Source organism: Sinohyriopsis cumingii, chromosome 6 (genome assembly GCF_028554795.1).
Source record: "Sinohyriopsis cumingii isolate HCF-2022 chromosome 6, ASM2855479v2, whole genome shotgun sequence".
Classification (NCBI taxonomy): domain Eukaryota; kingdom Metazoa; phylum Mollusca; class Bivalvia; order Unionida; family Unionidae; genus Sinohyriopsis; species Sinohyriopsis cumingii.
Window position 1 is genome coordinate 90,227,308 of NC_142966.1, and position 12,128 is coordinate 90,239,435.

Here is a 12,128-nt window from a genome sequence, read left to right on the forward strand (position 1 = left end):
TGTCCTACCGTGTCTTCGGGCCTACTGATAGCCAAACAATTCAAAAGACTTCAAGATGTGAAGAGAACAAGTCGACATTAAATTTCTGCTGTTGAACCGAACGGTACAAGAACACTAGCAAAATCTCAGAGCTAGAGAAACACATTTTCTAGAGAAAAAGAAAGATAATCAGCTTCTGATACATTTCAATCCCTCGTATTTATATTAAACTTCTCTCAGTGGTGTGACTTACTTCGAACCTATCCATGAATTCTTATGGGTAGATATCCTTTCTCAAATATCTAGGATTCATGTCATACAAGTGTTTTCTCTCAAAGAACTTGCCATGATTTAAATGTTCAGTCGGCTGCTCTAAAGACTGGCCCATGAATCGAAAAATATCTACAAATGTTATTGTTCTTTTAAATGGTATTTCCTTGCCATTGTTGTCTCTGAGAAAGAGTCTTCCCCTCTGGACTACTCCATCTCTTAGAAATCTATCAATTATGAAGCCCTTGCTGAATGAAGTATCTTTCTCGTCGGTATTTGGTGTTATTTGTACGTCATTACCCATATCATTTTTCGCAAGCGTCTTCATAACCAAATGAATAGTCAGATATATTTTTGGTATCTGAAATTTAGATTACTGTCTCAATGAACCGGATCTCTGTACATGGTTTCTAGCTTTGCTCTCAGAGAGAGAGCCTCACGGACATAAATGCTTTTCTCTCACATAAATGGCAAGAACTTGCAGTATTTGAATGCTTTCGACCTTCATCTGTAGATATGATAGGTTCTGCATTTTTTGTTTGTCATAGACTTGTTTGCTTTTTAACCTAAATAGTTGTTAAACACCGTAATGCAATCACTACCTCTATGAACTATTGGCAAAAATAATTTATGAGCTGACGTGAGGTACAAATAATACTCTGATGGAAAGTTCTTAGCTGTTTCCAATATAAATGCACCTTTTTGTGCAAGTTTTTTCATCGTCCATTTGGGATGATGACGACATCAAGGAATGTGTTGATATTAAAATGTGTGTTTCATCATTTTTTTTTCAGTACACTTTCAAAAGCACCATAAACAACTGACAACTGGTCTTCTACCGACATCATGGCAATAATGCAACACAAATCTTTTTTATCGAAAAAAATCACTGAACTATTTAAACAAAAATCAAACATTTTTTAAAATTTTGGCAGATATATTTCTTCTCATCTTGTGATGACAACAATTTTAATAATTCTTTCATACTATCAAAATAATATTTTTCTTGAGACGAAGTTGTTATTATGTCAAAAAGCAATTGTGATGTCAACATGCATATCTGTTCTGTTCTGTCCTTCTAATGAGGGGCCCCGAGTGGCCGAGTGGTCCTAATGTACTTATGTTCAGTTATTTCATAGAAATTTACAGTGTTAGCATATTCTTTCTCGTTTTTTATTTCCATGTCAACCATTTCTACAGCACATCTGTCAAACCAATGACCGAGGGCCCCAGGTGGCTGATTGACCTTAAGATGCTCGCCTTCACAGATTATAGACATCTCACCTCCTGAGTTCAAGACCCGGGTTCGGCAACGTAGGTATTTAACAAATCTTGCCAAAATTGTTCCAGGATCGGTGGTTCCTCACGGTTTTTCCCGGTTTCTTCCTCCTCCAATATATTGGCAATCATGTATAGCCTATAATGTGTTGAAAAATGGTGTTAAGTCCACAGCAGCAAACCAATGATTGTAGCTAACCAACCTGTTATTTGATCGTCCATCTAAGTGATCATGTATGTATTTATCACAGAAAATAATATGTGATGCCCACTTTTTCACACAAGATTTTGTTTGTAAACCTTCGGGTAAATCTATATATGTGCTTACTCTGAATGATTTATATTATGTGTTCCATGTTAAATATTCAATCCTGTGAAACTCCCAACTCGTGCTTCCGCTTATTTCCTGTATGTAAAATGCCAAATAAATGTGCAATGATTTCGTTTATTTCATATAAGTTCATAGGTCTTATACTAATTAGTAATGTTCTCTGTACTTAACCTTGTCTTCTTTCTGTGTAGGTCTCATCGTAAATCTGATGGTCAAATCCAGCTGAACTTGAACGGAACCAGCGCATAGAGGAATGGCTACCATCTATTCCTCACACAGTCGCAAATGTGAAAGGCATCAGTGGCAGTTCACCTGACACAGTATAAACTCCTTGTGACCACTGAGGACAAGTGCACAACAGAAATTTGGTCGAAGTCCCCAACTGCTTCCGAAAATTAGCCAAGAATTCGTCAAGTGGTCAACTAACAAGATCACCACACATTCCCACAGCCATTTATACACATAAGCAGCAGAAGGGGCGAACAGACCGACTTTGGGAGCGTCCAAAAACCGAAATAAGGCTTCTAACTAACAATATTTCGAGCTGAACATTTGCTTGAGAACTTCGGTTAATTAGAAAACTCGCAAGATTACAAAAAAAAATTAACCAACTTGAGGTCATGCGCCCCTCTGCTGCTATTAATTTATCCAAATATTTTATCAAGTCCAATAAGATATCTTGTTCTAGGACCGTGCAAATTTATTGTTATAAACCCGTGCGGAGTAGTTTGCGCTCGTGAAAAGAAATTTCTGAATTTAATTATATCCATGTCACCGCTGCACCAGGTTTGATGAATATTTCGCAACGTGTGTGTATCAACTCCATTAAACACAACTAAAATATTACAGTTATCTCTGATCACTTTTCGTATTTGTGTGTATCGTTGAGTAACATAAATGACATCGGTGTTTTTATGTCTACCACGGGAAAAAATCCTAGCTGGATTTGATTGTTTATCCAGCATCACATCATCGTATACAACTAAATTATTAATAAATCCGTCTATGGAATCAACTGATGGTGCTTCATCTATATCGGTAAAACTCGATAACATTGCTATCCGTGTTTTCATTAAAATCCTTAAGCACGTTATAACATCGTGATCATCAACTGACGGGGCTACCAAATACAATTTATCCCACTTTAACCATCTCATTATAAGATTGAGTAACAACTGTGTCTTTCCACTTCCAGATGGTCCTATTATTATCATTCTAATTGAATTTGGTAACGCAGGATGGTGCTTGACAGGTTCTCGTTTTCTTGTCGCTAAGAAATCAGTTATATCCATGCTGTATAAAATATCCATGGATTTATATTGTGTGAAGTGCAGGATGCGCACCCCGACGGATACACTAACAACTATTACCACAAAAAATAACAGATAAGCGGTTACGGGTAAGTGTACGCGGTGTGGTACAAGAAAATTTAAATTTATTTCCGGTGATAATTCAGCGTTAAGAAAAAAAGCAACACGGGGGTGATATTGCAGCAAAATTAACAAAATTACCCGGGACTCCGTGGGCTAAATACCCAGGAGAAAAACACCTACCAGGATATAATTATTGCGGTCCTGGTACTCGACTCGATATCAGGCTTGATAATCAGGATCAACCAAAACCAGGCGAAGAACCGATAAACGCTATTGATAAAGCATGCCATGCTCATGATGTTGCATATAAAAGCAATGATCTACAACATAGGCATATTGCAGATGTTAAATTAATTCATGCGCTATATTCTATAAAAAATAAAAATATCAAAGAAAAATTAGCTAATTGGTTAGTAAGATCCGCGATGAAAGGTAAATTAGCGCTTGGGGCTGGTAATATATAAATGGAATCGATTTATTATTCACCAATTGGATACTGGAAGGGTAAAGCAGCAATTAGTAAACTCGCTGATGCAGCAGTGGTTAAACATTCTACTGCTAAAGCGTGGTTATCCAAACAGGCAATATGGCAAATTTATCTACCGCGTCCTAAGCAAATTCGATTTGCACATTTCAGTGTCAGTGTTCCTAACGAAGTTCATCAAGCTGATATTCTGTTTTTACCACATGATACTGTGCGTAAAAAAAACGTACAAATACGCGCTAACTGTTGTTGATGTTGCAAGTAGATACAAAGATGCAGAACCGTTAACGACTAAAACAACTGCTGAAGTTGCTTCTGCGTTTAAATGAATTTATCAACGAGATGGTCTGCGATGGCCAAGCTGTTACAAGTTGATCCTGGCAAGGAATTTCTTGGTCCAGTATCATCGTTATTGAAGCAACACAATACCAAAATACGACGAGGACATACTGCAATTCATCGTGATCAGGCAATTGTTGAACGATTTAATCGAACACTTGCTGAGCGGTTATTTGGATATCAATACGCGAAGGAATTTATTCAGGATAAAAGATCTCGTGAATGGGTGGCAAGATTACCAAATGTGATATCAGCGTTAAATAATGAGATTACTCGAACAACCAACATGAAACCTATTCATGCAACTGCAAGCGCGCGCATACCTACACAACAACGTGATTTTTCAGCGCAACCATTATTAGGTAATATCACTGTCAGGTATTTATATGAGCCCGGTGAACTTGAAGGCGGTAAAAAAAGAGCGACTGATCCTATTTGGAGTGTTACGACGCACAAGATATCCACCGTGACAAGATCCTCAGGTAGACCCGCAATCTACACACTGGATTCAAAACTGCTCCTCAACGTGGATTCGTACGTGAACAATTACAGATAATTCCCGATAACACACAATTACCACCCAAATCACTTAAATAGCACTGGTGCCGGCACCCTGACGTCGATTACATTCAAGACAGGTCAACATGATATTTTCTCGTGTATGACCAAGATTGTTATTTTTTCTATCTACGGTAAATTGTCTTGGATCATTTTTTAGATACCGCCATAACATTATACAATTACAACTTGCACAATGATTATTCTGTTGTTGTTTCAGCGCATTAATAAAATCAACATCAAGATCAAAATCGCGTTTGTTTTTTTTTATCATACTGTTTATAACCAGATAATTTGTTTCTTATTATATCGCTTTGACATTCGTCAAGGCCTCCACGATCGAGGTCATCACTAATCACTGATGAGTCCATGACGATTCGTCTTAATTGAGATATTTTTCTAACTCGAGACGCTGCAAGATAAACCAAGTTCGACCATCCGATACGATCATCAACGATCCAAACAACTGTATCAGAAATAGTTAATCCCTGAGATGAATGAATTGTCATTGCGTATCCAAGCGTCCACGGGGATTTATCAGCACATAGAGCATCTTCAACAACATCAACATCAACTGTGATAATATCATTCAACACAAGATTCTGTTTCCTCCTTGACAGAGTCAAGGGTCCTGGTATATCAACGTCAATATTTTGCCGTCGTGTATCTGCTGGTCGATAACATAACGGAACTGGGAACGTTGGAAACTTTTCTCGTTGTAACTGAAACAACTCCCGCTGAAGTGTATCACGAACTATCTTTCTACTTGCAACTATCAAATCGTTTGGTCTCCACGCGCGAAGGAAGTCTTTCATGGGAGTTTCTGAAATTATCTCGCGCATTACTTCACACTGAATTTTATTCGGTTGTAGTCTGATTAATTTTTTAAATTCCTTCAAGGTTGCATCAAGTGCTCTATGATCATTAGATACTTCTTCGAAGTGGTCACCCTTCCATCGAAAAAAGCTGTGATAAGTACAGGAATTAACACCGATGTTTCATCTCTCGCGCTAGTCTATGTGTAGGTGTTAGCACAATCATATCTGAATTCTGAAATAGTTCGATAGCTCGAGTGGTTTTACCAGAACCGTCAGGTCCGTTTAGATAAACCGTTTTGTGTCTAGTTATTGGATCGTATATCGATGGTAACAACGAAGTTGTCAACGTATGATATTTTTTACAGTAAATATCTTTAACCGCAACATCAGCGGATTCGGAATAATCGAACATATATTCCTTTTTTATTCTCCACGAACCCCACGATGCATAAGTGCCCATGTTTAATCTTTCTAACAGTGTTGAATGTTTTTTTACTTATATAAAACGAATCAGTAGCAACTCTGACAGCTAGTGTAGAAACCTTATTTATCATCGATAACAGGTTTATTGAAACATACGCGAGCATCGATGATCTTAAATGAGTATACTGCGGTGACTCACCGTCCATGTAGCTCACAATTGTACCGAGTGTATTTCCATTTGACAAGAAAACTGTTTCTCGACTTATAAACGTGTTCTTGTTCGTTGTATCAGCGATTATAAAATCTAACTCAGCATCATCCATAATCAGTCTTGTACAATGTCGTCTGTGATCATATGCTCCTCCTTGGGTAAATTTGCCGATTATTTTTCTACCAAGATCCTTTGAATCGGTTTCGTCCAAATGTGGTAACCAAACCTCGGTTTGTTTTCGATATGATATAATTGCTTCGCTGATCGTCAGCGATATTAATATCGCACAATCAAGCATATACCGTAATAGTACTATTGGTGTCCAGATTTTTTCTGAAAAATGTTTTCCAAAAAAAATAACAAATTGGATGAAGTCCTTTAGACATTTCGAATGACTCGATACGGCAAATCCAGTCAGGTCAAAATCCGGCAATGGTCCATTTATCGATACTCGCGTCATTTCGTGCGTCGGATGACCGAATCGCTCAAAATACACAGAACAATCTCCGTTCCAAGAAAACTTCCGGGATAACATGCAACCATATCAACTGAAATAACATCTCTGTGATTGTATTTAGTATTCCACAATCCGCCGTGTCCATATTCGACACAACTGGATACTATGTCATCAAGAAAATCAAACCTAGTTGGTTTCCACGAATTTTTCTTTCTAGCAAAATGAGCCGCGACTGACGGAACAGTCAAACAGTTGCTCAATAATTCGTCAGTGTCATCAGTATATTGCAGTGCAAGATTTTTCATTTTCTTGTGAAGAAGATCTGTTCGATAAATAATGCCATTTGGTCTCACAAACTGATCTTATTGATTTTTTTCTTCCACGCAAGACTGAAATAACCATACTGACACACGATCGTTTTTACTTATTTCGTTAATAAAATCAAACATGTCTCCGGGATAACATTTAACAGTTCGATCTCGTGGAAATATTGTTACTGCGTTAGTCCACGCGTGTGCGTTATGATCAATAATTTCGATCGAAGCTCCTTTTGATCTATATTTTGATTCATACAAAATCTCTCCTGTTATCGTCGCTACGATTATTGGAAATTTTAATCTGTTTCCTAACTCAGTGACATCTTTGATAGACGCACCGGTATCTTTAACCATTTCTCCCCACGTGTTTATTATTTTACTCCTTTTATCCGTTAGACCGTTTCCACGAGTCGAAACGGTAAAATGTTCTGTTACTCGTTCAGCTACACAATTTATTTTTGAAAATTTCATCGGCGCTAGTTTATCAACGCTGGGTTTTTCATTTATCACATAGATTCCATAAATAACCGCTGTCACAGGATATGCTCGTTCATAATACGGTTTGTCAATACCTGTCAATAGACCTGGTTTGGAATCTCTACTTAGTACGACAGTTTTTTATTACCGTGGACAGGATCATATTTGTCACGGATAATCCAATCATCTGTTTCTGTCAACACGACAAATTTTATTCTGAAAAGATATTTGCGATTATCAAGATAGTTGATGATAATTATTGCTCGTTTGTCGTTCATCACAGCGTCGATGATATTTTTGTTGCGTATACTCTTGAACGTTGACCAGACATGAGATGCACCATCTGTGTGAAATTCTTTCTTGGCGTCGTGAATTTTATTAATCAGACCCTTGTTTTTCGGATCAACTAGATCTTGCATCGGTAGGTTAGGAGATATTCTGTCGAGATTAAATCTATCTAGCTTTATTCGGGATAATCTATCGAATTCGTTCATATTATATTTCAAACAAATATTTAAATTAAAATATTATGTATACAATGTCTCAATGCAAATGGCTCATGGTGGGTTCATTGACTCGTTGTAATAAATTCCGTAAAAAGGAATTCTGCGGACAACACATGCAGTGCGTTAACCGTGGAAGCTTAGGACCAATACCATGTCTGCGATGTGGTGCTGGAGTGCGAGGAAAAACACAGTTGTGTGCGTGTTGTGGTGGTAAACGATACAGAGAGCTTAAAAGATATTATGACAAAAAAAATAACGTCAGTGACGGAGCTATAAAATCCGTGGAGGATTATCTAACTAAGTTTTCAGACAAATTATGATTTAAACAAATAATATTATTGTATATATGGAGCAAAATGAATTTGTCCCACATCCTACAATAACAAACTACGAATCAAATATTGATGGCATGATCAGAAATTGCAGGTTGAAAAAACCAGTTGGTTGTATTAATAATCATGGTTATCTCATATTTACTGCTGGGAAGAAACATTATCGCTGTCATAGATTTATTTTCGAGTGTTTCAACGGATTGATCGAAGACAGTCTTGTGATCGATCACATTGACGCAAACCCTCAAAATAATAGTTTATCCAATCTTCGAGCTGTTACACAGAGCGAGAACTTAACACATGGTAACACTGGAAGATGTAAAACAATTGTAAGGAGGCCGGTAAAATCTACAAACATAGAAACTGGCGAAGAAATTATATTTCAATCAATGAACCCGGCTTCGAAATACTTTGATATCTGCATGATTTCAGTACGTTTTGTCGCGGAAAATATATATAAATCCACTTTTTCCAAGAAATATAAGCAGAAAATCACCTTCCAATATTGTTAATGAGATAAACTATATCATTACCTCGAATTATATTTAATAACCAATTATTTTTTGGGGGGACCCAGTATTGTATAATCGTATACTACTGAATTTTTAATTATGCAAAACGGAGATTACTTTTGTAATATATAGTTTTCTTCGTAAATTTCCGATTTTTATGGTCGTAATTGGTCTGCGTAGTAACCAAAGAAAGATATTTATGGTTTCTAACTAAAAATAAACATATTTTCCATCATGAGTTATTTTTAAACCTGTTATGAGAAATCAAGGCACAAACACGCTGTTTTTAATGCAGATATTTACAATCTGTTATAATACAGAAATATTTAAACCGATCTGTAGGTGGTGGTGCCGTGGTAATTGTTAGTGCAAGATGTTGGCAGAAACCATTGTTTTTAATGCACAAGTATTCATAACCACTGTTTATAATACAGAAATTTACAATCTATTCATAACCACTGTTCATAATACAGAAATTGACAATCTATTCATAACCACTGTTTATAATACAGAAATTTAGAATCTATTCATAACCACTGTTTATAATGCAGAAATTTACAATCTGTTTATAACCACTGTTTATAGTACAGAAATTTACAATCTATTTATGACCACTGTTTATAATGCAGAAATTTACAATCTATTCAGAAATACAGAAATTTACAATCTATACAGAAATTTACAATCTATTCAGAAATACAGAAATTTACAATCTATTCAGAAATGCTGTAGCTATATAATAACCTTTGAAACATATATGGTCAAATGAATTCGATAGCTCAATTGGTAATGCATCTGGCCGTGATGCTCGAGGCCGCAGGATCGAATCCCATGACTGACAACCGTCGGTGGTTACGCATATTAGCGATTTTTATTATTGATTGGGGCGCCGCCAGCCCCCCTAAGCTCAACAGAACCCTCCAAACCACATATCACCGGTGGTTGATACATGTTTTTTATCACCCATGGGCTGATTATTGTGGGGTGGGTGGTTCTGTTGAGCGTAGAAAATGGCCTCATTTCATTTCATTTCATCTCATCTCATCTCATTTCATTTCATCTCATTACATTATATATATTTCATTTCATTACATATATTTCATTTCATACTTAATGAAACTGCTAAAAGACTCGAATAGAGGTTCATTCATAATATATGTTTGTGCCGTCCTTAATTAAGATTGTCATTCATTCATTGTTCATTCATAATATATGCTTGTGCCGTCCTCCCTCTTGGGCCTCTAGACCGTTGTTTGACGGGTTAGGGGCTCTCGTAGAGGGTAGTATTTCGTGTGCCCGTTGAACTTGGTAGAATGTTGTGGCAAGCTACGAGTTCTTGGGTTGTACTGTCCTTTCCCCTCCGTGAACTTGCTAAAAGACTCGAATAGATGTTCATAGGGGAAATATTTTTTTTATTTTAAATATATATATGCTAAATAACGAACTACGAAAATATTAATGATGTAATTGTTGCTATTAAAAAAATGGAAAAAGATGGAATTAATATATCCGATGAACTAAATCCTGAAAAAATAGTTTCTGATTTTGAAATTTTACAAGAATGTAAAAACCAAGGAATACATACACTATCATCTAAATATAAGTTCATGTAACGGATTCAAGCGGCGATGTTTCAGTCGCTAGCTACTGTAGAAGAGTATCAGGTGAAGGAATTCGTTCGTCTCTTTGCCGCAGTAGAAAAAATTAGATCGCTGCTATCCCACGAGTACGAGGAAAAGAAAACAATTAGTACTCGCATAAGACTATTAAGAAAAATTATGTTAGATCGTGAAACGATCCAAAGTAATAATTCTGGTGAAAATGAAAATGACTGGCCTGACCACGTGTAGATCTTTGATCAGAAATATTATTCTGAGATTATATTTATTCTGAAATATTTTATTTTTTCTTAGATTATATTTATTCTGAAATATTTTATTTTTTCTGAGATTATATTTTTTTCTGAAATATTTTATTTATTCTGAGATTATATTTATTCTGAAATATTTTATTTATTCTGAGATTATATTTATTCTGAAATATTTTATTTATTCTGAGATTGATGGGCTAGTTGGTACTCAGAATCATGCAAACCAATCAATTTCGTAATTTTGATGGGCTAGTTGGTTCTTAGAACTATGTAAAATGATCAAATTTTCAGAAAAAAATAAAATATTTCTGAATAATAATAAAATATTTTTGGTAGTATTTTTACAAAACCAATCGATTTGAGTACCTAAATACCCATCAGAATTAACAAACCAATCGATTTTGTTAATTTCGAGTACCTAAATACCCATCACAATTAACAAACCAATCGATTTTGTTAATTTCGAGTACCTAAATACCCATCAGAATTAACAAATTAATTGATTTGTATAAAAAATAAAATATTTCTGAATAAAAACATATTTCAGAATAATTTTTTTGGCAAAGCTGATCAATTTGAGTACCAGACACACAATCTGATTATTTTGTACCAATCACCATATCAGTAATAAAAATATTTTATTTATTTTGAAATATTTTATTTATTTTGAAATTTTTTATTTATTTTGAAATATTATTTTTTTTAAGTTCATCGAATTTAATACAGAAGTGTGCATAATTTAGAATCTGATCTCTGTTACAAATGATCGCGACAATATGTTCTCGACGGAGCTCATCTAACTGTTCTTGTGTTAATAAGAAATCCTCGTTTCCGTATTCATCAATAACTAAATTAACGTTTATGTTTGGAGGTTGTAAAAACGCTGTTCTGATGGCGTTTTCAAGTACTTCTTTGTCATGTATAAAAACCCTCACGTGCTGGTACATTATATAATATTTACTGGATCTTTAAAATCAAAGATCTAGGATTTCACATAATGATTTATTACAAGCTATTCTCCACGCAGGTCAATTAATCGTCCTATGTGGTCTGTGAGTTTGAAATTTATTCGTGACAAATACCGATTATGTGTACGTAGATAAACAGGATGGGTTGGTACTTGCACGATCAAATCGCCAGGGGGAACTTGTGGTGTGAACGTGTATAGGATGTATCCTTGTTGAGCCTGATTTGATTTTCCAAGATCTATTTGATAACTGCCTTCGATTACGTCACAAACTAGATTAACCGCGATTGTCGATGTTATATTAACGATTGCCGGAGATACGTGTCTGCCGCCACCGTGTGGATCATTATTATATCTAAGAACAGTTGCTGGTGGTGCTAGTTTTCTCCACGCATCGAGTATTTTAGAAAAAACTCATTGATGATGTCATTGATAGATTTTTTTAGTCCGCCAGTTTCAAATCCTGGCAATATGAATGTTGGTATATCCGCGTCAGTTATCTTATAATGATCAGTAAATAATTTTTTAACTGTTATACGAAATTTAGGATCATAAATTATTCTACCACCAGCAAACTCAGACTGTCTTGGAGTGTTGATTGTAAGTGATAGAGTAATAATTTTATT